This window comes from Delphinapterus leucas, chromosome 6 (genome assembly GCF_059928025.1).
Source record: "Delphinapterus leucas isolate spDelLeu-1000000601 "Yukka" chromosome 6, BTC_Dleu_Yukka2, whole genome shotgun sequence".
Classification (NCBI taxonomy): Eukaryota; Metazoa; Chordata; class Mammalia; order Artiodactyla; family Monodontidae; genus Delphinapterus; species Delphinapterus leucas.
In genome coordinates this window covers 11,159,741-11,187,382 of record NC_143134.1, presented here as the reverse complement: position 1 = coordinate 11,187,382, position 27,642 = coordinate 11,159,741, and the positions used below count along the sequence as shown (strand labels likewise).

The following is a 27,642-nucleotide window of genomic DNA, read 5'->3' as shown; positions in this document are numbered from 1 at the left end:
AAACTGGGATTTAAAAATCTTCCAACAAACAAAAGCCCAGGACCAGATGGCTTCACAGGCGAATTCTATCAAACATTTAGAGAAGAGCTAACACCCATCCTTCTCAAACTCTTCCTAAAAATTGCAGAGGAAGGAACACTCCCAAACTAATTCTATGAGGCCACCATCACCCTGATACCAAAACCGGACAAAGATACTACAAAAAAAGAAAATTACAGACCAATATCACTCATGAACATAGATGCAAAAATCCTCAACAAAATACTAGCAAACAGAATCCAACAGCACATTAAAAGGATCATACACCATCAACAAGTGGGGTTTATGCCAGGAATGCCAAGGCTTCTTCAATATACACAAATCAATCGATGTGATAAACCATATTAACAAACTGAAGAAGAAAAACCATATGATCATTCAATAGATGCCAAGAAAGCTTTTGACAAAATTCAACACCCATTTATGATAAAAACCCTCCAGAAAGTAGGCATAGAGGGAACTTTCCTCAACATAATAAAGACCATATGTGACAAACCCACAGCCAACATCGTTCTCAATGGTGAAAAACTGAAAGCATTTCCACTAAGATCAGGAACAAGACAAGGTTGCCCACTCTCACCACTCTTATTCAACATAGTTTTGGAATTTTTAGCCACAGCATTCAGAGAAGAAAAAGAAATAAAAGGAACCCAAATATGGAAAAGAAGAAGTAAAGCTGTCACTGTTTGCAGATGACATGATACTATACATAGAGAATCCTAAAGATGATACCAGAAAACTACTAGAGCTGATCAATGAATTTGGTAAAGTAGCAGGATACAAAATTAATGCACAGAAATCTCTTGCATTCCTATATACTAACGATGAAAAATCTGAAAGAGAAGTTAAGGAAACAGTCCCATTCACCACTGCATTATTCAGACTTTGATTGCCCTTTATAGTTGTGTAACATTTTTTTCTGTCCTTGGACTATCAGCTTATTCTCAAGGAACAAACTGCCTTTTCTGCAGCATTTCTTAGACTGACAGGTTGTTCAAAGTCTGCCTTCTTGTGCACTGCCTGCATCAACTGATAATGCGTAGGACCTCCCTGTGATGGATGCTGGATTGTGATTCCTTTAAGTCAGTTTGAGCTGATAAAAATAGAATCATGTGAAATGTGCAGTGGAAACACACCATCTCTCTCTAGCTTTTTGGCTGCTCAACGATTGTAAAGCACACTCTGATATGTTAATAGAACTGGACCATTATATTCTCCAGAAGGCACTGAATGCCAACATGAGGTGGGAACACATGATTTCACAATGCATTTCATGCTACACAAGCATAGCCATCCCAGGACCTTTACCTGTACCCCAGTGATGTGGAGTCACTGTCTTTTCACATTTACAGCCTTTGTCAGCCTTTGAAAACTTACTAATCTTAGTTAATGGCATCAGAGGAGAGAGGAAATTCTAGTGATTTTTTAAAAAATTTGATATACATTCAGGAGTATATAATTGCACATGGCAAAAGTGCCATAAGTAGGAAAAGTCTCTTCTCAATTCATCGGACAAAATAAAGAATTTTATACAGTGACCAGGATAATTAATGTAGTAAAGGTACTTTTTAGAGAAGAAACTTTATCTAGGTAACTTAAGAAAAAGTGGTCCTTTTACCTAATATTCAGAGATAAGAGTAGCTGCAAGACTTAGAACGTAGTTCTGGCATCGAAGTGGTAATTCTGGGCACCAATCCCAAGCCTAATGTAAAACCATCTGACTTTACGGTGTCTTCACTCACTTGCCACTAAGAGATCCCAGAATGGCGGCAATTTCCAGACTAATGACTAAAACGAGAATAAGAACAGTACCCTTTTGGATAATTCAAAAAATATGCTTTAGCATATAAGACTTCAAAGACAGTTTAACATTCGAGGAAATTAAAGAAGTAGATCTCTCTTAGCAATAAAAGAAATAATTTTATTTCATTTAATGCCTTTCCCAGATGATCAATTTTCTACTAAAATAAAAGATATAAGAAGTTCCAGAATTGTGAACACGTTTAAAAATAACTTCATCCCTGAAGTCTTTCACCATTTCATCTCCAAACTGAAATTTTGCTGAGCCGATGACCAGAGATAGCCTTTCTGATTAACCTTTGCAAAGGAGAGACAGATTCTTTTTACATCCTTTTCGCCCCCAGAATCCATTTTACAGACAACAACTAAACCTTTATTTATTTTTTTGATATGGCTTTCCAGTGGTTAAATGGAAGACTCCTGCATGTCTCAGAATGTCTACAGTAGATACATTCACTACCTTGTATGTATACATACATATCTATTCCATGGTTCCCACAAAACTTAATGATCTGCACACATGCTCTCTTAGTTGCCTATGGACCCGTCTATGAGCGGGATGAATAAGCTGGAGGTGGTAGAGACGAGCAGCAGGGAGGAAGTGTAAAGGGTCTAGTGCTTGAAATTGAGACAAGAAATGGTCCAACCTTGATGAAAGGCATAGGCAACCTTGACAAGAACAGTTTAGGTGAAATGGCATGGGAAAAGACTGATTGGAGTGAATTAAAGAGAGAAATGAATAAACATGAATGAATTATACTTACATCCAGTGACTTGGATAAATCTCCTTACGCATAATGTCCGGAAAGAAAGCCAGTCATAAAAGCACATTTACTGTGTGTATCATTCCATTTATACGATGCAAAAACCAGGTAAAACTAAGTCTCAGTCTTTAGCAATGTCCACTCAGACAGTAAAAAGATAAAGAAAATCTAAAAAGTGATTACACTTATGGAAGAACAATGGGGTTTAGACTGTGAATGTCAAGTTTGAGGACACATTTCTGCAGTAGTGGAAATGTTCTATTTATTGATCTACATAGAAGTTTCATCAGTGGTTTCTTTTCTATTAAACAGTAAGTTGTACACTACATTTTATGTTTACATCTGTATGTATGCTTTTTGCAAAATAAAGCATTTTGAAATGGGAAACAAGGTGGGACAGAATTCTACTTTTATCCATGACAAAATTACTAATACTGGACTTGGCCCACTGTTCTAAACAATTATAACACTGGAGAAAATATAACATGAACTGTACAAATCTACAACAGGCATTGGCTAGAGAGCTTCAATGTACCATGATTCTTGAGAGAAGGGAAACATATGAGCTGAGTTCTACACTGCCCTGGTTTCCTTTATTGGAGGTAGAGCCAAAAAAAATACCAGTCTTACTGAAATTGAGGAGGTAAAATGGGATAAAATCAACAGAGAACAGAACCAACAAAAAACAAACCCAAGTCTGTCAGGTTCAAGAAGTCTTCAAGGAATTCTACTGCCATCCACAACAAAAATCAAAAACCTATAAATGAAGAGAAGATAATCTAGATTCCCTACAACATATAATTCACAGTATCCAGCACAGAGTTACAACTACTTAGCATGCAAAAAAAAAAAAAAAAAAACAAACCAGAAAACTCAATGTATATTCAAGGGAGGAAAAAAACACACAATTAAAACAGACTCTGAGATGACTCAGATGTTGAAATTACTAGACAAGGATGTTAAAAGAGCTATTATAAATAAACCAAAGACCTGAGGGAAGATATAGACAAAGAATGAATGGATGATAAATCTCCATAGAGAAACAGAAAACCTTTAAAAGAATCAAATGGAAATGTGAGAATAGAAAAGTATAATATTTCAGTGAAATTTTATTGAATGAGCTAACAACCGTTTGAAGAATAGAATACAGAAGAAGGGGGAGGTGAACTAGAAGACCAATCAATAATTGATATTATCCAATCTCAAAAACAGTTCTATTTATCTCTTGAAATTAGAGGTCATGGGTGCAGAATTAGGCCAAGCAGCATGATGGAATATCCTTCAGCTACTTACAACTTCTGCAGTTTAGACAACAGGGCAGGTAGTTTGATTAACCAAGATTGTATTTTAGCCAGAAGAATCTAAAGAAATGAGGGAGGGGCCAGGGAGCTGAGGGGGGAAGCAGGAGAGGGTTTATGAAATTTGAACACAGCATTCAAGCTGTTTTAATAGACTAGTAAGAGCATGAAAAAGATTAAGAGTATGAATAAAGGTTGGGATTGATAAACCGTATCTCCAGGAGGTGTCCAAGACTGAGTCAGCCAACTAGAGGCAGTGAGCTGGAGATGTAGAAAGTAAGGGTCGGAAGATGGAAGGTATAAAACCGAGATTATGGAGGAATTTCAGTTACAGATGTTGAAGGAGTCTAGGAGTCAGCACTACCCAGTAGAACTTTCTGCAAAGATGGAGGTGTTCTGAGCTGTCTAATATGGTGGCCAACTAGCCACATGTGCCTATCAAGTACTTGAAATATGGCCAATGCAACTGAGGGACTGAAGTCCTAATTTGTAAAACTTTAATAGTCATATGTGGTTAATTTTATACCATTGTAGGCAGTGCAGGTTACAGTATGATTACAGAAGTGAATGATGAGGCCAGAGAGGAAATCAGATTTATCCGGAAACTAAAGCCAGAGCACTGAAAGGATCATCTATGTAGCTACTGAAATCACCAACATGCTCTAGTCGTCTGTCTGCTTGAGAGGGCTCCAGGCGGCCAGAAGCATGCACAGGGGAAAGGTGCCTACCCGTTACTCTGAGGCAGAAGCGAATGTCCAAAGAAAAGACTGAGACATTATTTTTATTTTCTGCCTGAAGCTCAGAGAGGTGAGGCAAATTGTTCAAGGTCACAGAGCTTAAATAAATGACAGAGGACTTGCAACTTGATATTTTCACTCCAGTGCCCCTTCTCCTAACCATTACACTCTACTGTATGCCCAGTACCCACTGCAGAGCCTAGAATATCTGAAGCACCTAGGACCTATTCAGTATTGTTCAAATTAGTGTTCAGTGAAACAGGACTGCAGAATGGCCATAACTATATCTAGCATTCAACTCCGCTGGCTACATATAACTGCATATAAACTGTGCCTATTTCATGGCAGAATCCAGCAGGTGATCTGAAGGACAGAAAAGTTTGTTTCCTTCTATTTGTTTTATGCTGCTATCAAGAAAAGTCCTGTGGACATGGTTTTCATCCTCTTCAAACTCCTCCCCCTTTCTGAAACACTAAAATGTAGTGTGATTATGTTTCATCACTGCGGAATAAATATTCGTTATCCTAAATTTTAGCCTTTCTAGTTTACCTTCCAGCCTTGCCAAATCATTCCTTTAGAGACACGAGGAGACAGACAGCAGTAGTTTTTGACAGTTTTAAAGTCACATAATTTACCCCGAATTTTCATGCAGTGTTATAAATACAATGTTAGACTACATTGAATCCCATAGAAAATTGGAAAGTTGGCTAAAGGAATGCTAATTCACTTCTTTACTAGAAATCGAAACCCAAATATGAAACCGTGAATCTTTCCTTTCAAAAGTTAATGAAATGCTTCCCTGGTGGCACAGTGGTTGAGAGTCCGCCTGCCAATGCAGGGGACACGGGTTCGTGCCCCGGGCCGGGAAGATTCCACATGCCGCGGAGCGGCTAGGCCCGTGAGCCATGGCCGCTGAGCCTGCGCGTCCGGAGCCTGTGCTCCGCAACAGGAGAGGCCACAACAGTGAGAGAGGCCCGCGTACCGCAAAAAAAAAAAAAAAAAAGTTAATGAAGCTTGGCTGCTTGTAAGAGTTCTTTACACTTGGCTCAATTTTGTTCTATTTGCTAACTTCTTGGAGCTTAGGCTGAAAAATGTGCTTGTACCTATTTTTTAAATAAAAAATGAAAACTTCAATCACTTGTCTTTATTATTTTCATTTTTTCCCCAGAAGTCTGTTAGTTCTACCTGTAAGTAGGGAAGGAGCAAGTGAAGAGATGTGGAGAGGAGGTGCCCTTAGAGAAAGGGGAGGTTCGGAAAGAATAAAACACCGAGGAAACCTCAGAGCAAGGGGACTTGACAAGATACCTCTTTGAAGTGGGAGGCATGAAAGCGGCTCGGAGTGAACAGCCTGAGAGGGGATGTGTACTCGGAGGCGGCCTCACGAGGGGTCAGAGAATGAGAGCATCCCTGATGGTGAAATAATAAACCAAGGAACAGCCACGGGCAAAAGGCAGCACTGAGCATCCTGGGAGGAATGGGGTGTGGCCACGGCAGATGAGGGATGAGGGTGAAAATGGTGGCAGCAAATGGGAGGGGCCCTTCTGATGAATAGCTAGAAACAAACAAACCCTAAAGGACCAGCACAGTCATCTCCGAGGAAGTGCTTAGATCCGCACTGAGGCCCACTGGCTGACAGTGAATGAGTGCCATAAACAAGACACAGAACAATGGCCCCATGAAGTAACATACTGGGAAATAAAGTGCAAAGCAGAATTATCTGAAATGTCCCTAAGAGCCAGGATCTATAGAAAACACGGTTGTCAGAAAGATGTATTTATTACGCGTGGGGCACCTGCAGTTAAACAGGCAAGACGGGTTCTCTAAAGATTTAGGGTCCAGTCACCAAGACATCAGCAGTGCAGTGTTCATGGAGCTGCGAGGTGTTCACAAAGTCGGACTACAAGCTAGTTGGAATACTCAATATTACACATGGTCCCTTCTCTAAAATCAACTGGAAAAAGAGAAAAGACTGAAAGAAAGTAAAAAATGAAGGAGCATATGTTTATTACTAGATGGCTGCGGGTTATGTGCAGAATGTATAGTTCCCTTGCGGTAGGACATTTTGCTTTTTTTCTTAAGTGATGTAACAAATAATACATGAAATATTTATATGCATGAAATGGACAGCTGTTTTTGCGTTCCTGCCATGTGTTCACAGGTCACTGCACAGGTGGATATAGATATGAGAGATGATCAAATGGAGGGACCAAGGCATAGACTTTGGACCCATGCTGCTGTGGAGCAAAGCCTGTCTCCATTGTTCACTGGCCATGCGATATCAGGCAAGTCCCTAACTCCTCTGTCTCTAGGTTCCACGAGGACATGATACATTAGTGATTGTCAAGTTCCCGTCACAGACACCAGGCCCACGGTAACTGCTGCTATTACTGTTCTTTTTTTTTTGCGATACGCGGACCTCTCACTGTTGTGGCCTCTCCCGTTGCGGAGCACAGGCTCCGGACGCACAGGCTCAGCAGCCATGGCTCACGGGCCCAGCCGCTCCGCGGCATGTGGGATCCCCCCGGACCGGGGCACAAACCCGTGTCCCCTGCATCAGCAGGCAGACTCTCAACCACTGCACCACCAGGGAAGCCCTATTACTGTTCTTATCAACATATCACTGAAGGGCTAGAAAAGGTGCCTCTTTAATACTGTAAACCACATCATTTATTTGGGTTCATGGGTGATACTTAATTAAAGCAGATTTACTAGCACTATCAAAATGTTTTTACATAGGAAATAAAACACAGGAAAATTAAAGCAAATGTCTGTACCCAGAGAAGACTGCAGATGAAAGGCTGGCCAGTGTGAGCCAGCGGATTTCAGTATGTGGATGCTGCGGCCTCATTAGGTTACTCAGTCAGGACTACTTCTGATTCTCTAAACATAGTGATCATGGACCAAAGTTGAGGGAGACCCTGAAACCCTTACTTCCCTGAAAGTGACTGACACCTGGGTAAACCACTGACCCATCACTGACTGAACTGTGTCCCAGTATACTGTGCTCTTCTAGGACTCAATTTTCAAAGCTGGAAGGCAATGATGAAATCCCAACAGAAGTCTCAGATTTGTACCTAGTTTGTCCACTTAAAGATTTTCTCACTTGTTTTTCTATCACATTTTTCTAACAATGCCTCTCATTGTTAAAATCTGTCTTATAGGCAGATGTTTTAATTCATCAAATATGTTATCATCTTTCTGATTTTCCTTTCCTGCCTAATAAAAAGGAAACATTGTTGCTTTGACTTTTTTTAAAAAAATTGTATTTAAAGTAGATGCATTTTACAAAATGATTTTCAAAAGGTTGGTTATCTTACTAATTTTTTTTCTTGCTTATCATTCTTGAGTTCCTTTCTTATTTTTCAGGATATATTCAACATAATCTTATTAAATCCCTACAGATAAGGCAATTATATTTTCTGAAGTTGCTCTTTTCATTTCTGTTGTATGCAGTTTTTTGTTTTATTTTTAATGTTTATTATCAACTAGAAACTTTTCAATAGTTTCAGAAAAAGATTGGTTCATCCCAATAAATTGTTAATATATGTGTATATGTATGTATATATATACAAATACACATATGCATATATAAACATAGAGAATTAAAAATTATTAAAGCTTGTTATATAAAATGATAAAGTCTGAAACTGTACATTATAATTGCAATCTGTCATTTTTTAGTTAAAAGAAACATGTTTAGCTCTATTCCTGTTAACAAAGAATTTGACATTAATTAACAAAAAACTTTTGGAATAATGTAGGAGGTTCGGGGAAAAAAGCCTGGCATTTATAATCAAGGCCAGAAAATTACTGAATAGAAGCAAGTCAACAAATAACTTTCCAACTGAAATTCCTCTTCCCCGTCTTTCACTTGCTTTTTCAAATGCATAATAATTCATCTGACATATGTCCCAATTTTTAAAAACTGAGACTTTGTGAATGATTCTTAGAGAACATTTGAAATTAAACAGTAAGAATAATCTTTTAGGTTCCTTCATATTTCATTCAGAAAGTTGCCTTTTATAAATGCCATTTGCAGCAACATGGATGGACCTGGAGATTATCGTATTAAGTCAGTCAGACAGAGAAAGGCAAACACCATATGATATTACCTATATGTGGAATCTAAACTATGACACAAATGAACCTATCTACGAAACAGAAACAGACTCACAGATAAAGAGAATAGACTTGTGGTTGCCCAGGGGGAGGGGGTGGGGGAGGGATGGACTGGGAGTGTGGGATTAGCAGATGCAAACTAGTATATACAGGATGGATAAACAACAAGATCCTACTGTAGAGCACAGGGAACTATATTCAATATCATGTGATAAACCAATAATGGAAAAGAATATATATATATGTATAACTGAATCACTTTGCTGTACAGCAGAAGTTAGCACACTGTAAATCAACTATACTTTAATTTTTAAAAAATTCTATTTAAATAAATAAATAAAATTTAAAAAAAGAAAGTTGCCTTTTAAATTCAGTTACCAATAAAAGAGGAGAGCTTCCCTGGTGGTGCAGTGGTTAAGAATCTCCCTGCCAATGCAGGGGACATGGGTTTGACCCCTGGTCCGGGAAGATCCCACATGACGCAGAGAAACTAAGCCCATGTGCCATAACTACTGAGCCTGTGCTCTACAGCCCGTGAGCCACAACTACTGAGCCCGTGCACCACAGCTACTGGAGCCTGCGTGCCACAACTACTGAAGCCCATGCACCTAGACCCATGCTCTGCAACGAGAGAAGCCACCACAATGGGAAGCCCGCACACCGCAAGGAAGGGTAGCCCCCGCTCGCCGCAACTAAAGAAAAGCCCACGCATGGCAACAAAGACCCAACGCAGCCAAAGATAAATAAAAATAAATTTTAAAAAATAAAAGAGGAAAACATTCTAATATTCCAGCTGTTATAAATTTTCCTACTAAATTGTAAAGATTAAGCAATTTTACAGATGGATCAGTTTGAAATGATATGACTTCATCTTTATGAACATCAACGACAAGATTTGTGCCAAAGCCTCTCTAGCTAAGATTTAGGGAATGGGTCATCGATTCTGGCAGTCTTGGGTTTGCCACCAAACAGGCTCCCCAGTATTCAGGTAAGAAATTAGAGCACCATAAAGCAAATACCTGGATTCTCAGCTCTCTGTCTCCCATTTGCTCAAGCAGGACACAAAGTTTTCCTCATCTCTAAACAGTCCTAGAGGGTGTCTCACCTGCCCCCATCACGTCCCAGGCTTCTTTGTTCCAGGGTCCCCTCAGATCACAGATCTCCCTGAGGCCCGAAACTGACAATCCCCCAACCAGTGAGGCTTACAAAATGCACAGTGACAGGACAGCTCGGCCAAGAGAGGAGAAAGCTCTCTCTCCATGTGTGCACAGTAGGGTAGCTTGAGCCCCGAGATGCAATAGCGCTTGATGTTTTATGTCTTGGAATTATTCCAAGCTTTCTTGGGCCACACATCCACACTACACCCTCCCCAAGCCAATTCATATTTCCTCGAGTGCTGTAAACAGCATTCTCCTAAAATGATTGTCTTATGGATACACCTAGTTTATCGCACTGACTTCCTTCTCCTCTTCGCTACAGCCAGTCCCTATATGCTGGGTCTCCTTGCTTCTTTGACCATGACGACCTCTGCCCTCTTTCTCTGTAAACCTGTCATATGTAAACTACAGCTGTGAATGGAACATGTGATTTTTCTGAAGAAGCTCCTGGACCATCAGCAGATGCAAATAGATAACCAGCAACCAGCCACAGCAAGATGAACTGAAAGCCCAGCCCTCACACAGCAGGAAACTCTGCTTCAACTATTTGAACCATTTTATTATAAAAGGCTCTACCGTGCTCCATCCTGACTTCTGAAAAATCTCTTCCCAGGTTCATGATAAATACACCCAGAGCAATTTGAAAATTACTGATAAACTGGAATCTCTGCTGCATTTTGAAAATTTCATTACAGGTCAAATAATTGATCAAAAGTTTCTGAAGGGCTTCCCTGGTGGCGCAGTGGTTGGGAGTCCCGCCTGCCAATGCAGGGGACGCCGGTTCGTGCCCCGATCTGGGAGGATCCCGCATGCCGCGGAGCGGCTGGGCCCGTGGGCCATGGCCGCTGGGCCTGTGTGTCCGGAGCCTGTGCTCCGCAACGGGAGAGGCCACGACAGTGAGAGGCCCGCGTACCGCAAAAAAAAAAAAGTTTCTGAAATGCTAGGAAAATACAGAAAACTAAGGCTCATGGAGCAGGTGATCATATGAATTTATCACAGTTGATGTGATAGGGTTTTTTATCCACTCTCATAATCATCTATCTCTGTAGAACAGACCAGTTACATACTATTCATGCTCTAGCAAGTGACCTGTAAAATTAACAATCCAATCATCCATACAGACAGGCTCTAAAATTTATTGCCTTTTTATGGGTCATCCTACTTAGCTAATGGAACCCTTGGCTTTTCTGACATAACTCCACTTAATTATCAGATGTTACTGGTGGGATTATCAGCAATAAAATGTTAATAGTATTTTGCTTGTATCAAATTTAAAGGCCAAAAAATCATTAAAATAAGGAAAGATGAAAGTATTCATCTGTACGATAACTAACGAAGTTTCAGGTCCATATGGTGGATTAACGAATACTAGAGTAATGCTGATGTTTCTGACGAGGATGGGGATAGTAATGATGTGAGCAATACTTTATGTATAATGATGAGGACAAAATCACCCTACACTCTAAATCATTGAGATTCCAAGGTCCCTTCCTTGTACTTCGCAGCTTATAGCCACTGGCGTGCATATACGCATTTAATTTTGTCCAGTCTCATGTAACACTGCCAAGGTGAAAATGGAATCAAAAGATTTGCTGATGCCTGTTGTGTATTTTTCATATAGCATATCAAATATTCAAAGGGCAAAGAGTATATTATATCCTTTCAAAAGATCTTACACGATTAAGTACTAGGAAGCAGGTTCAGTAGCACAAAATTCACAGAAATTGATATTTTTTAAAGTTAAAAATAACTCACGAAATGGAAGGCTTTACCGGTCACAGAGCAAGCCCTGACTCATTTTTATGAAGGCTAGATCTCACACACTAAGGAGGCTTTACAGGAGTCTTGCCACTGTCAGAGCAGCCCAGCAGGTATTACCATGCTGCTGGGGATTTGATCATTTCTCCTTCTCTATGTCTCTTTTTTATAGAAAGGGGAAAAATAGCTCCACTAGATATAAAAGGTTTTAAAGAAAGTGTCTTTTCACATATTGAATATATTTTCAGTTTTTCATGTGTGTGTATGTGTGTGTCTGTGTGTGTATACACACACAGACACACACATATATATATAAAGCAGTTCTGTATATGTGAAATTAGTGAATACCTTAAAATAATATGGAATAAATTCAGAGGAAATTAGACTTTGCAGCATATTCCTGTGTCCTTGAACACTCAACTCGTAGAAAATAAAGACCATTTGAAGTCTTCCAAATTATCAACTATACTTAGTTTGGGGCAATGGAAGTCTCTTTTTAATTTTTTTAATAATAACAATATTATTGGCATTGGTTTCTAAAAATAAATGGGGTTCAGTTCATTTACCCTAGTTAGGAGTTAGAGGGAGGAAAAACTACTATTCAATAAAAAAGAATTTCTCCCTTGGGCTTAGCAAATCCCAAAATGGTAGAAAATCCACTTCTGGTGTTGCAACATCATCTCAAGAGACGGACAGCACAGCAGTTGTGTCAGACACTATGTGAAAAAGTGGTCCTTCCTGGCCAGGACAGCTGTTCTCTGGGCCAAATAAGCCAGACATTACATAATGCAGTTTAGAGAATTCAGAGGATGCTTATATGAATTATTTCCTTGTCCTAAGAGAAGTTTATATTCACCATAAGTAATCTACTTTTGTTGAAGGCACTGATGTTCCCATTAAAACTCACAGGTATGCTCAGTCTTTTCATGACTAAGGTCTTTAAAGAAGTGAGCAAAAATCATGACTTTCTTGATGGGGGATGATGCAGAAGCTACTGCTCAACTTTCCTACAGTTCAAGCTAGCATGTTGTAGGAGTGGACCATCAGGGTCATGGGTGGGCAGCTTCTTCTGTAAAAGACCAGATGATAAATATTTTCAGCTTTGCGGGCTGTGTGGTCTTTATTGCAACTACTCCACTCTGCTGGTGTAGCAGGCGAACAGCCGTAGACAAGTAAGTGTGACTATGTTACCAACTTTATTTATGGGCAGCGAAATGTGAATTTCATGTAAACTTCACATTTTACAAAATAGTACTTATTAATAGTTACTTTTCAACTATTTAAAAATGTGAAAACCATCCTTAGTTTGTGGGTCTACAGAGACAATAAGTGAAGCAGACCTGCCTGGTGGACAGGAGTTTGCAGACCTCAGATCTAGGGGACGCAGACGTCGAATTTAACGTGTCTAAAATAGACCAGCTCTCTCCACCCCCAAGTCACAAGGCTCCACATCTCGGTAAACGCTGTTCAGTTACGCATGGCAACAACTTGATGCTTTTCCTTAATCTGTCTCTTTTTCTCTTTATCTGTCTCTTTTTCTCTTACATCCCAAACCTAGTCCTGTCATCTGAGCCTTCAAAATACACTCAGAGCCCTCACACTTTTCACCAAATGAACTCCTGGCACGTTAGTCAAACCACCTATGACGAACCCACTTGATGAAGTGATGTCTTACCTAGTCTATTGCATGAGCTGCCCTAATGTCCAGTCTTAGCAAACTCAATCCACTCTCCAGATTAATTCACAATCCAGAAAGATCTTTCTCTAAGATAAGTCAGCCTGGTCTCCACTCTTCTGTTTAAAAAACTCTCAGCTTCCCATCCCACACACAAGGAAAACCTCAGTCCATACTTGGGCCTACGAAGTCCTCAAGTCCCGATTCCCTCTGCTATCTTTGGCCCCCTTGTCCACCACTCCCACCTCTGCTCCAGCCAAACCAGCCTCCCTGTTGTTTCCGGAACACTCTTTCCTCAAGGTGTTGCATGTCTGTACTGTCCCCTCTCTACCTAGAGAGCTCTTTCTCCATAGATATGTGTGACTCACTCCCTCATTACTAAAAAAAGTTTCCCTAACCAAAGAGTATCAAATAGCACCTCTCACCACCACTTTTTTTTCCATTACATTCTCTGTAGCACATACAACCTCTTGTCTTAGGACACATTTGCTTGTTTCCCTATTTTTTCCTGTCTTTTCCTCTATAATGTAGACTCTGCAAAAAGAGACTTTTTTTTCTTGACTGCTGTATCCCCTGCTGATAGAACATTAGCTGAATGAATATAGAAATGAATGAAATGACATCAGAACTGTCAAACGGGCAGATGGACATGGAGGGGATACCTGTCCACGTAGGCATCTTATTTTGGGCTAGCCTCTTCCTTGTTTCATCATGAAAGCTGGTAGAGGCGTGTTGCCTAGTTGCTAAGAACAGGGGCTTTGTGTTAGGCACTTCCATCCTCCACCTCCTCTCCAGCTACCTAAGTATTTTTGGAAGGTATACTCCATTGTGTATATCTGCCACATCTTCTTTATTCATTCATCTGTCGATGGACAGTCAGGTTGCTTCCATCTCCTGGCTATTGTAAATAGAGCTGCAATGAACATTGTGGTACATGACTCTTCTGGAATTATGGTTTTCTCAGGGTATATGCCCAGTAGTGGGATTGCTGGGTTGTATGGTAGTTCTATTTTTAGTTTTTTAAGCAACCTCCATACTGTTCTCCATAGTGGCTGTATCAATTTATATTCCCACCAACAGGGCAAGAGGATTCCCTTTCCTCCACACCCTCTCCAGCATTTGTTGTTTGTAGATTTTTTGATGATGGCCATTCTGACTGGTGTGAGGTGATACCGCATTGTAGTTTTGATTTGCATTTCTCTAATGATTAGTGATGTTGAGCATCCTTTCATATGTTTGTTGGCAACCTGTATATCTTCTTTGGAGAAATGTTTATTTAGGCCTTCTGCCCATTTTTGGATTGGGTTGTTTGTTTTTTTGATATTGAGCTGCATGAGATGCTTGTAAATTTTGGAAATTAATCCTTTGTCAGTTGCTTCATCTGCAAATATTTTCTCCCATTCTGAGGGTTGTCTTTTTGTCTTGTTTATGGTTTCCTTTGCTGTGCAAAAGCTTTTCAGTTTCATTAGGTCCCATTTATTTATTTTTGTTTTTATTTCCATTTCTCTTGGAGGTGGGTCAAAAAGGATCTTGTTGTCATTTATGTCAGAGAGTGTTCGGCCTGTGTTTTCCTCTAAGAGTTTCATAGTCTCTGGCCTTACATTTAGGTCTTTAATCCGTTGCGAGTTTATTTTCGTGTATGGTGTTAGGGAGTGTTCTAATTTCATTCTTTTACAAGTAGCTGTCTAGTTTTCCCAGCACCACTTATTGAAGAGGCTGTCTATTCTCCATTGTACATTCTTGCCTCCTTTATCAAAGATAAGGTGATCATATGTATGTGGGTTTATCTCTGGGCTTTCTATTCTGTACCATTGATCTACATTTCTGTTTTTGTGGCAGTACCATAGTGTCTCGATTACTGAAGCTTTGTAGTATAGTCTGAAGTCCAGGAGCCTGATTCCTCCAGCTCTGTTTTTATTTCTCAAGGTTGCTTTGGCTATTCCAGGTCTTTTGTGTTTTCATACGAATTGTGAAAATTTTTGTTCTAGTTCTGTGAAAAATGAATTGGTAGTTTGACAGGGGTTGCATTGAATCTGCAGATTGCTTTAGGTAGTACAGTCATTTTCACAATGTTGATTCTTCCAATCCAAGAACATGGTATATCTCTCCATCTGTTTGTATCATCTTTAATTTCTTTCATCAGTGTCTTATACTTTTCTGCATACAGGTCTTCTGTCTCCTTAGGTAGGTTTATTCCTAGGTATTTTATTCTTTTTTCTTGCATTGCTAAATGGGAGTATTTCCTTAATTTCTCTTTCATATTTTTCATCATTAGTGTGTAGGAATGCAGATTTCTGTGCATTAATTTAGTATCTTGCTACTTTACCAAATTCATTGATTAGCTCGTAGTTTTCTGGTAGCATCTTTAGGATTATCTATGTACTGTATCATGTCATCTGCAAACAGTGACAGTTTTACTTCTTTTCGGATTTGGATAACTTTTATTTCTTTTCTTCTCTGATTGCTGTCGCTAGAAGTTCCAAAACTATGTTGAATAACAGTGGTGAGAGTGGGCAGCCTTGTCTTGTTCCTGATCTTAGTAGAAATGCTTTCAGTGTTTCACCATTGAGAATAATGTTGGCTGTGGGTTTCTCATATATGGCCTTTATTATGTTGAGGAAGTTACCTCTATGCCTACCTTCTACAGGGTCTTTATCATAAACAGGTGGTGAATTCTGTTGAAAGCTTTTTCTGCATCTATTGAGATTATCATATGTATTCTGTTGTTTTTGGATGGAATGTCCTATAAATATCAATTAAGTCCATGTAGATTAATGTGTCATTTAAAGCTTGTATTTATTTTCATTTTGGTTGATCTGTCCTTTGGTTAAGTGGGGTATTAATGTCCCCTACTATTTTGTGTTAATGTCAATTTCCCCCCACCTTTTTTTTTGCAGTACATGGGCCTCTCACTGTTGTGGCCTCTCCCGTTGCGGAGCACAGGCTCCAGACGCGCAGGCTCAGCGGCCATGGCTCACGAGCCCAGCTGCTCCGCAGCATATGGGATCTTCCCTGACCGGGGCATGAACCCATGTCCCCTGCATCGGCAGGCAGACTTTCAACCACTGCACCACCGGGGAAGCCCTCAATTTCCCCTTTTATGGCTGTTAGCACTTGCCTTATGTATTGAGGTGCTCCTATTTCGGGTGCATAAATATTTACAATTGTTATATCTTCTTCTTGGATTGATCCCTTGATCATTATGTAGTGTCCTTCTTTGTATCTTGCAATAGTCTTTAAAGTCTATTTTGTCTGATATGAGAATTGCTACTCCAGCTTTCTTTTGATTTCCATTTGCATGGAATATCTTTTTCCATCCCCTCACTTTCAGTCTGTATGTGTCCCTAGGTCTGAAGTGGGTCTCTTGTAGACAGCATATATATGGGTCTTGTTTTTGAACCCATTCAGCCAGTCTGTGTCTTCTGGTTGGATCATTTAATCCATTTACATTTAAGGTAGTTATAGATATGTATGTTCCTATTACAATTTTCTTAATTTTTTTGGGTTTGTTATTGTAGTTCTTCTCCTTCTCTTGATTTCCTGCATAGAGAAGTTCCTTTAACATTTGTTGTAGTGCTGGTTTGGAGACGCTGAATTCTCTCAACTTTTGCTTGGCTGTAAAGGTTTTAATTTCTCTGTCGAATCTGAATGAGACCCTTGCTGCATAGTGAAATCTTGGTTGTAGGTTTTTGCCTTTCATCACTTTAAATATGTCCTGCCAGTCCCTTCTGGCTTGCAGGGTTTCTGCTGAAAGATCAGCTGTTAACCTTTGGGGATTCTCTTCTATGTTATTTGTTGCTTTTTCCTTGCTGCTTTTAATATTTTCTCTTTGTATTTAATTTTTGATAGTTCGATTAATATGGGTCTTGATGTGTTTCACCTCGGATTTATCCTGTATGGGACTCTCTGTGCTTCCTGGACTATTACCTTTCCCATATTAGAGAAGTTTTCAACTATAATCTCTTCAAATATTTTCTCAGACCCTTTCTCCCTCTTTTTCTTTTAGGACCCCTATAATTCAAATGTTGATGTGTTTAGTGTTGTCCCAGAGGTCTCTGAGACTCTCCTCAATTCTTTTCATTCTTTTTTCTTTATTCTGCTCTGTGGTAGTTATTTCCATTATTTTATCTTCCAGGTCACTTATCCATTCTTCTGCCTCAGTTACTCTGCTGATTCCTTCTCGAGAATTTTTAATTTCATTTATTGTGTTGTTCATCATTGTTTGTTTGCTCTTTAGTTCTTCTAGGTCCTTGTTAAACATTTCTTGTATTTTCTCCATTCTATTTCCAAGATTTTGAATTATCTTCACTATCATTACTCTGAATTCTTTTTCAGGTAGACTGCCTATTTCCTCTTCATTTGTTTGGTCTGGTGAGTTTTTACTTTGCTCCTTCATCTGCTGTGTGTTTCTCTGTCTTCTCATTTTGCTTAACTTACTGTGCTTGGGGTCTCCTTTTCACAGGCTGCAGGCTCACTGTTCCCGTAGTTTTTGGTGTCTGCCCCCAGTGGCTAAAGTTGGTTCAGTGGGTTGTGTAGGCCTCCTCAGGGAGGGGACTAGTGCCTGTGTTCTGGTGGATGAGGCTGGATCTTGTCTTTCTGATGGGCAGGTCCACATCTGGTAGTGTGTTTTGGGATGTCTGTGACCTTATTACGATTTTAGGCAGCCTCTCTGCTAATGGGTGGTGTTGTGTTCCTGTCTTGCTAGTTGTTTGGCATAGGTTGTCCAGCAATGTAGCTTGCTGGTTGTTGAGTAGAGCTGGGTCTTAGTGTTGAGATGGATATCTCTGGCAGAGCTTTCTCCATTTGATATTACATGGGGCTGGGAGGTCTCTGATGGAGCAATGTACTGAACTCAGCTATCCCACCTCAGAGGCTCAGGGCTGACACCTGGCCAGTGCACCAAGACCCTGTCAGACACACAGCTCAGAAGAAAAGGGAAACAAGAAAATAAATAACTAAATAAAATTAAATAAAATTTAAAAGTTATCAAAATTAAAAAATATAAAAATATAAAAAAAAAAAAACGAAAAAAGGAAGAGAGCAACCAAACCAAAAAACAAATCCAGCAATGATAACAAGCACTAACAACTATACTACAAAAAAAAAAGTAGACAGACAGAACCCTAGGACAAATTGTAAAAGCAAAACTATACAGACACAATCATACAAAGAAGCAAACACATAAACACCAAAAGAGAAAAAGGAAAAACATATATATATATAAAAAGAGAGAAATCAAACCAATAAACAAATCTACCAATGATAATAAGCTCTAAATACTAAACTAGGATAAACATAAAACCAGAAACAAACTAGACGCAGAAAGCAAACCCCAAGTCTACAGTTGCTCCCAAAGTCCACCTCAATTTTGGGATGATTCGTTGTCTGTTCAGGTGTTCCACAGATGCAGGGCACATCAAGGTGATTGTGGACATTTAATCCACTGCTCTTTAGGCTGCACAGAGAAATTTCCCTTTCTCCTCTTTGTTCACAAAGCTCCTGGGGTTCAGCTTTGGAGTTGGCCCTGCCTCTCCATGTAGGTTGCCCTCTGGCATCTGTTCTTTGCCCAGACAGGAGGGAGTTAAAGCAGTGGCTGGTTAGGGGGCTCTGGCTCACTCAGGCTGAGGGGAGGGAGGGGTATGGAATGCGGGGTGAGCCTGTGGTGGCAGAGGCCGGCGTGACGCTGCAACAGCCTGAGGCATATCATGTGTTTTCTCAGGGAAGTTGTCCCTGGATCATGGGACCCTGGCAGTGGCAGGCTGCACAGGTTCCTGGGAGGGGAGGTGTGGATAGTGACCTGTGCTCGCACACAGACTTTTTGGTGGCTGCAGCAGCAGCAGCCTTAGCATCTCATGCCTGTCTCTGGTGTCCACGCTGATAGCCACCACTGGCACCCATCTCTGGAGCTCGTTTAGGCAGTGCTCTGAATCCCCTCTCCTTGCGCACCCTGACACAATGGTTTCTTGCCTCTTAGGCAGGTTCAGACTTTTTCCCAGACTCCCTCCAAGCTATCTGTGGTGCACTAGCCCCCTTCAGGCTGTGTTCACGCAGCCAACCCCAGTCCTCTCCCTGGGATCTGACCTCTGAAGCCCGAGCCTCAGCTCCCAGCCCACACCTGACCCAGCGGGTGAGCAGACAAGCCTCTCAGGCTGGTGAGTGCTGGTCAGCACCAAACCTCTGTGCAAGAATCTCTCCGCTTTGCTCTCTTTGCCCCTGTTGCTGCACTCTCCTCTGTGGCTCCGAAGCTTCCCCCCCCCCACCCCCCCGTCTCTGCCAGTGAAGGGGCTTCCTAGTGTGGGGAAACTCCTCTGCCTTCAGAGTCCCCTCCCACTAGTGCAGGTCCCATCCCTATTCTTTTGCCTCTGTTTTTTCTTTTTTCTTTTGCCCTCCCCAGGTACATGGTGAGTTTCTTGCCTTTTGGGAAGTCTGAGGTCTTCTGCCACTGTTCAGTAGGTGTTCCGTAGGAGTTGTTCCACATGTAGATGTATTTCTGATGTATTTGTGGGGAACAAGGTGATCTCCATGTCTTACTCCTCCGTCATCTTGAAGGTCTCCCCGAGATTGTATTTTTAAATGAAGTAAGGAGATGGTACAAACTCCTCACCATTCTGTTATTAAAACAAAAAACGAAAAACTTGAGGTGGTTGAAGAGAAGGGATTGACATCACCACCTGGTGGTTATATAGCCTAACTGCAGGAAAACTCATGTGGGAAGAAACCTCCATGATTGACTGAATAACCTGGAGTAAGAGAGGACATTTGAGCTAGAAGGGCCAAGTAGATTTTAGTAAGAGGGCAAAAAAAGGAAGCAATAGTTAATGCATTCTTAACTTTAAAGTTTACTTATCAAGAAAGGAACTGTAGAAAGTATTTTGAATATGTTGCCCTATTAATCACAAAGAAAGCCTGTAAGTAGATGGTATTATCCTCAACTTACAGATAAGGAGCTGAGGCTCAGTAAGTTAAATAGTCACACAGCTGTGAAGTGGAAGGGTTGGCCCTCCCAAATCGACAGATGTGGATTTAGGACTCACAATGATTAAAAGTTATTCAATTATACAGAAAGGACTCATGGGGTTATTTTTCCCCCTTCCCTCAACTCATAATGAGAAATGGAATGCTCTATATACCTTATATATTTATATATTTCAACTGACTAAATAAAATATAGCAGCTACATGAATTAAAATGATTCCTAGTGTTTGAAACAAAAAAGGTAGGCTTTTTATTTATTTTAAGTATCAAATTAACTTAGCTCACACCATTTACTTGTACACACAACTTAAGACTGTGGTGGCAGACAACTGTGTAATCATGTTAGCTAAGCATGGCACACAAAAGTGGGGATTATAAAAGACCCTGCATGAGTACTGTCTTTGACACTAATCTGCACAGAGAATTACATTTTAAGACATGGGCCCTGAGTATAGCACAGGTGGATAACTAGTAACTTCTCCATTAGGGGAGATCCAAAAACTATACTGAAAACCAACCTAGGATTATTTATCCTGGCCTTCTACCAACCCAAATAAAATACTGGATAAAACTGTCCTTAATTATAAATAGATATAATAAAATAATAAAACACATACTAAAAACAAGAAGTTACAGCTTTCGAATGCCAAACTTTGTATTTACGACAAGGGTTTTTCGGTCATCCTAAGTGAACTTTATCCAGAACTGTCTAATGAGCATATAAACTGAAAAACATCTTATAAGAAAGCACAGAAAAATTATTCATACATTTACAGATCTTTTTCTATTAATGAATATTTTTAAGTTTCACATTAAAGCTATTTGCCAGACAGAAGGTACTCAGTATTCAATTACACTTTTACAGTTCAAACATTTATATGCATTTTAATTTCTTCATAGAGTAGCCAGATAACAATGTGACTAATGTTTAAAATGTTTGAAGAAAAATTGACTTAGAATGTTCTGAAACCAATTTTATCTGAAATGAACATGGACATATCCTCAAAATTCCACGTAGATGTGTCCTAAAAGTAAATTGGTATGTGTATGACTGAAGAACAAAAGTTCTCTGTACCAATTCTAGAGAATGGAATATATATATATATATAATATATATTGTGTATATATATATATACTATATATATATAGTATATATATAGATACACTATATATATACATAGGGTTTTTTTCTTAGTAGATACTTTCACCTAGGTAGGTGTCTCCTAGACACTGGCCATGTTCCAAACCAATTTATTCTCTCTCCCCCTAAAGTCTACAATCACACCTGCTTCTTCAACATAATATCCATCCTTCCAGGGAACAATGTATCATCTTCGATTACCCCATCCTTCCCTCTTACCTACATCCAATAAATCATCAAAACACACAGACTTCACCTTCTAAACAGTTTTAAACTTATGCTTTCCCTTTTGTACAAGTGCTTTCTCCCCCACCCACTCCCTCACATTTTGCCCAGCTAATTTCAAAAACATGCCAAGTGTTTCCCTTGCCTGTGATTTCTTCCTCCTTTGATCCATAATCCGTACGTTTATGACAGTTCACTTTCCAAAATGCAATGCTGACCCATTTGTACCTTTTCTTTAGCCTCTTCCTGACCTCTTTGTGTTCACAGGATGGAACCAAGCTCCTTAGTGGAGACCATGTCATGAGCGCCCTGTGACACGACCCTGGCTTTTGCCTCCAGATACATTTCATTCACTCACCACTTGATGCTTTGTATCTAGGCAACATTATACGATGCTAATATCACCTTGTTCACACTAATAACACACTTCCTTCACCTTGGAATGCTGCTTTTCCTTAATTGGCTGTTGAATTGATATGCACCATTTACAATCCAACTTGAATAATAAAAATACACAAAGATGGCTATAAAAGTTGCCTCTCCTGATTCTTTTCACCTAAACAGGCCCATTTTACCCCACCCAAATTGAGTGATTCACCTCTCCAGTTTATACATGCTTCTATTATTTCATTTAAGTACATATGTTTTAAAATATTTACCTATCTATTTTCCTTAAAAAAAAATAAACTCTGTGTAAAAGGAAACACCTCCTCCATTCTGGCAGCTTTCAGCGGGTTCCACATGCTGGCAACCATCTCCTGGGTTCTCTTCTGAGCATAATTTGAAAGTCCCCCTTCTGACTTCCAGGCTTGGCTTGTCCAGCACCCTGTCATTCAGTGGGTCTACCTTTAGACCATTGGAAACAATAAGTTTAAGGGGTAAGACAATGCCCTTGATCATGTAACAGTTGATAAAAACAGAAGTATTAAGAAAATTAGAGGAGGACCTTCAAGATGGCGGAAGAGTAAGACGCAGAGATCACCTTCTTCCCCACAAATACACCAGAAATACATCTACACGTGGAACAACTCCTACAGAACACCTACTGAAGGCTGGCAGAAGACCTCAGACCTCCCAAAAGGCAAGAAACTCCCCATGTACCTGGGGAGGGCAAAAGAAGAAACATAGGTAAAAGAATAGGGATGGGATCTCCCCCTCTGGGAGGGAGCTGTGAAGGAGGAAAAGCTTCCACACTCTAGGAAGACCCTTCACTGGCAGAGACGGGGGTGACAGGGGGGAGGCTTCAGAGCCGTGGAGGACAGCACAGCAACAGGGGTGTGGAGGGCAAAGCAGAGAGATTCCCGCACAGAGGATCGGTGCCGACCAGCACTCACTAGCCTGAGAGGCTTGTCTGCTCCCCTGGCCAGGACGGGCAGGGCTGGGAGCTGAGGCTCGGGCTTCGGAGGTCAGACCCCAGGGAGAGGACTGGGGTTGGCTGCGTGAACACAGCCTGAAGGGGGCTAGTGTGCCACAGCTAGCTGGGAAGGAGTCTGGGAAAAAGTCTGGACCTGTCTAAGAGGCAAGAGACCATTGTTTCGGGGTGCATGAGGAGAGGGGATTCACGGCACCACCTATACAAGCTCCAGAGATGGGCGCGAGCTGCGGCTATCAATGTGGACACCAGAGATGGGCATGAAATGCTAAGGCTGCTGTGCAGCCACTAGGAATCCTGTGTGCGAGCACAGGTCACTATCCACACCTCCTCTCCCAGGACCCTACGCATCCCACCACTGCCAGGGTCCCGTGATCCAGGGACAACAACAACAGAAATGATAAACCATAGCCAGACTCATCAAGAAAAAAAGGGAGAACTCTAATCAATAGAATTAGAAATGAAAAAGGAGAAGTAACAACTGACACTGAAGAAATACAAAGGATCATGAGAGATTACTACAAGCAACTATATGCCAATAAAATGGACAGCCTGGAAGAAATGGACAAATTCTTTGAAAAGCACAACCTTCCAAGACTGAACCAGGAAGAAATAGAAAATATAAACAGACTAATCTCAAGCACTGAAATTGAAACTGTGATTAAAAATCTCCCAACAAACAAAAGCCCAGGACAGGATGGCTTCACAGATGAATTCTATCAAACATTTATAAAAGAGTTTACAACTATCCTTCTCAAACTCTTCCAAAATATAGCAGAGGGAGGAACACTCCCAAGCTCATTCTATGAGGCCACCATCACCCTGATACCAAAACCAGACAAAGATGTCACTAAGAAGGAAAACTACAGGTGGATATCACTGATGAACATAGATGAAAAATCCTCAACAAAATATTAGCAAGAGGAATTCAGCAGCCCACTGAAAGGATCATACACCATGATGAAGTGGGGTTTATCCCAGGAATGCAAGGACTCTTCAGTATACACAAATCAATCAACGTGATAAACCATATTAACAAATTAAAGGAGAAAAACCATATGATCCTCTCAATAGATGCAGAAAAACCTTTCAACAAAATTCAACACCCATTTATGATAAAAATCCTCCAGAAAGTAGGCATAGAGGGAACTTAATAAAGGCCATATATGACAAATCCACAGCCAACATCGTTCTCAATGGTGAAAGATTGAAACCATTTCCTCTAAGATCATTGAGGTTTTAATTCATATTGCCCTTATTACTCAAGAAATCTCTTGCATTCCTATACACTAATGATGAAAAGACTGAAAGTGAAATTAAGGAAACACTCTCATTTACCATTGCAAAAAAAGAATAAAATACCTAGGAATAAACCTACCTAAGGGGACAAAAGACCTGTATGCAGAAAACTATAAGACACTGATGAAGGAAATTAAAGATGATACAAACGGATGGAGAGATATACTATGTTCTTGGATTGGAAGAATCAACATTGTGAAAATGACGATACTACCCTGAACAATCTATAGATTCAGTGCAATCCCTATCAAACTACCAATGGCATTTTTCACAGAACAAGAACAAAATTTTCACAATTTTTATGGAAACACAGAAGACCCCGAATAGCCAAAGCAATCCTGAGAACGAAAAACAGAGCTGGAGGAAGCGGGTTCCCTTACTTCAGACTATACTACAAAGCTACAGTAATCAAGACAGTATGGTACTGGCACAAAAACAGAAATATAGATCAATGGAACAGGATAAAAAGCCCAGAGATAGGCCCACACACATATGGTCACGTTATTTTTGAGAAAGGAGGCAAGAATATATAATGGAGAAAAGACAGCCTGTTCAATAAGTGGTGCTGGGAAAACTGGACAGCTACATGTAAAAGAATGAAATTAGAACACTCCCTAACACCATACACGAAAATAAACTCAAAATGTATTAAAGACCTAATTGTAAGGCCAGAGACTATAAAACTCATAGAGGAAAACATAGGCCGAACACTCTCTGACCTAAATCACAGCAAGATCCTTTTTGATCCACCTCCTAGAGAAATGGAAATAAAAACAGAAAAAAAACAAATGGGACCTAATGAAACTGAAAAGCTTTTGCACAGCAAAGGAAACCATAAACAAGACGAAAAGACGACCCTCAGAATGGGAGAAAATATTTGCAAATGAAGCAACAGACAAAGGATTAATCTCCAAAATTTACAAGCATCTCATGCAGCTGAATATCAAAAAAACAAATAACCCAATCCAAAAATGGGCAGAAGACCTAAACAGACATTTCTCCAAAGAAGCTATACAAATTGCCATCAAACACATGGAAGAATGCTCAACATCACTCATCATTAGAGAAATGCAAATCACAACTACAATGCGATATCACCTTACACCAGTCAGAATGGCCATCATCCAAAAATCTACAAACAATAAATGCTGGAGAGGGTGTGGAGAAAAGGGGACCCTCTTGCACTGCTGGTGGGAATGTGAATTGGTACAGCCACTATGGAGAACAGTATAGGTTCCTTAAAAAACTAAAAATAAAACTTCCATACGACCCAGCAATCCCAGTACTGGGCATATATCCAGAGAAAACCATAATTCAAAAATAGTTATGTACCACAATATTCACTGCAGCTCTATTTACAATAGCCAGGACATGGAAGCAACCTAACTGTCCATCGACAGATGAATGGATAAAGAAGATGTGGCACATATATACAATGGAATATTACTCAGCCATAAAAAACCGAAATTGAGTTATTTGTAGTGAGGTGGATGGACCTAGAGTCTGTCATACAGAGTGCCGTAAGTCAGAAAGAGAAAAAGAACTACCATATGCTAACACATATATATGGAATCTAAAAGGAAAAAAAAAATAGGCATGAAGAACCTAGGGGCAGGATGGGAATAAAGATGCAGACCTACTAGAAAATGGACCTGAGGATACGGGGAGGGGGAAGGGTGAGCTGGGACAAAGTGAGAGAGTGGCGTGGACATATATACACTACCAACTGTACAACAGATAGCTAGTGGGAAGCAGCCACATAGCACAAGGAGATCAGCTCTGTGCTTTGTGTCCACCTAGCGGGGTGGGATAGGGAGGGTGGGAGGGAGACGAGAGAGGGAGTAGACATGGGGATATATATATATATATATATATATATATATATATATGTATGTATAGCGGATGCACTTTGTTATAAAGCAGAAACTAACACACCATTGTAAAGCAATTATACTCCAATAAAGATGTTTGGAAAAAAAAAAAAAAAAGCAGTACCCTTCCAACCTACCTAGTGCCAGGACTGTCACTGGTTTCCACAATGAAGCATTTAATGTCTTGTTTCGGACAGTGTCCAGTGTCATGACCCTCACTCCACAGCATATCCTTGAAGAAATTATTTTGGTAGATGACATGAGGGAATTTGATGATTTGAAAAAGAAACTAGACTACCATGTGGAAAATTTTCGGGGAAAGATTAAATTAATAAGAAACAAAAAGAGAGAGGGACTGATTCGAGCAAGGCTGATTGGAGCATCGCGTGCTTCAGGGGACGTTCTGATGCTCCTGGATAGCCACTGCAAGGTGACTAAAGTATGGCTGGAGCCCGTGCTGAATGCCATTGCTAAGGACCCCCAAATGGGGGTGTGTCCTCTGATAGATGCCAGTGATTATGTGACCCTGGAATACCAGTCCTCTCCTGTTGTCAGGGGAGCTTTCAACTGGTATCTGCAATTTAAACGGGATCGTGATTTCTCTTATGAGATGGATGGACCAGAAGGACCCACTAGACCTATCTGGTCACCTGCAATGACTGGAGGAAGTTGTGCTATAAATAGGCATTATTTTAATGCAATCGGAAAGTACAAGGGCATAAATCTCTGGGGAGGAGAAAATTTGGAACTTTCACTAAGGACCTGGATGTATGGAGGCCAACTCTTTATACTCCCCTGCTCTCGAGTAGGACATATTGATAAGCAACACTTTGCAAACCACACTGGAATTGTAAAAGCCTTGGTATATAACAATCTCAGACTGGTGCACATTTGGCTAGATGAATACAAGGTGAAGGATACGTCCCTGGTTTGGATAGGTGAGTGAGAGTACAGAGAGGGACTGGCTTCTAAAGAAGCCTTCTGCTGCTTTCCAGATACCAATTTTTGTACTTTTCCTTAAATTAGGGCAACCTTCAGCTGTTCACCCACCCATTTTCAGACCCCATTCTCAATTTGTTCATTCTAAGCTGCTACACTTGCACTTACTCTTTTTTTAATCTCTAGGGAAACTCAAGTTTCTCAGAAGTAAATCAACCAGCACAAGAAGTCTTTTTTTCCCCCCCTAGATCTATCTTCCTCCCACAAAGATTGCCCGTCTGTGGCAAACACCTCTCTCTGCCCCCATTCCCATGGGCAAATTTTTGGATTCTCTTCCTCCACTACCGGGCTTCCAAGTGATGTGACTGCAGCTGTTCTGGGGACCACACAAGATCCTCTGCTACCTTTTTTCTCTAACAGTCAAAGATTTTTACATCAAAGCCAGGCCCCTTCATTTGTGCATCTCCCCATGG

The 27,642-nt window shown here is 40.4% G+C and overlaps 1 pseudogene; it reads left to right on the top strand.

Annotated features, from left to right (window-relative positions):
- Nucleotides 1-9,686: 9,686 nt before the first annotated feature.
- Nucleotides 9,687-27,286, top strand: LOC111185312 (inactive polypeptide N-acetylgalactosaminyltransferase-like protein 5 pseudogene; annotated as a pseudogene).
- The last annotated feature ends 356 nt before the right edge of the window (nucleotides 27,287-27,642 follow it).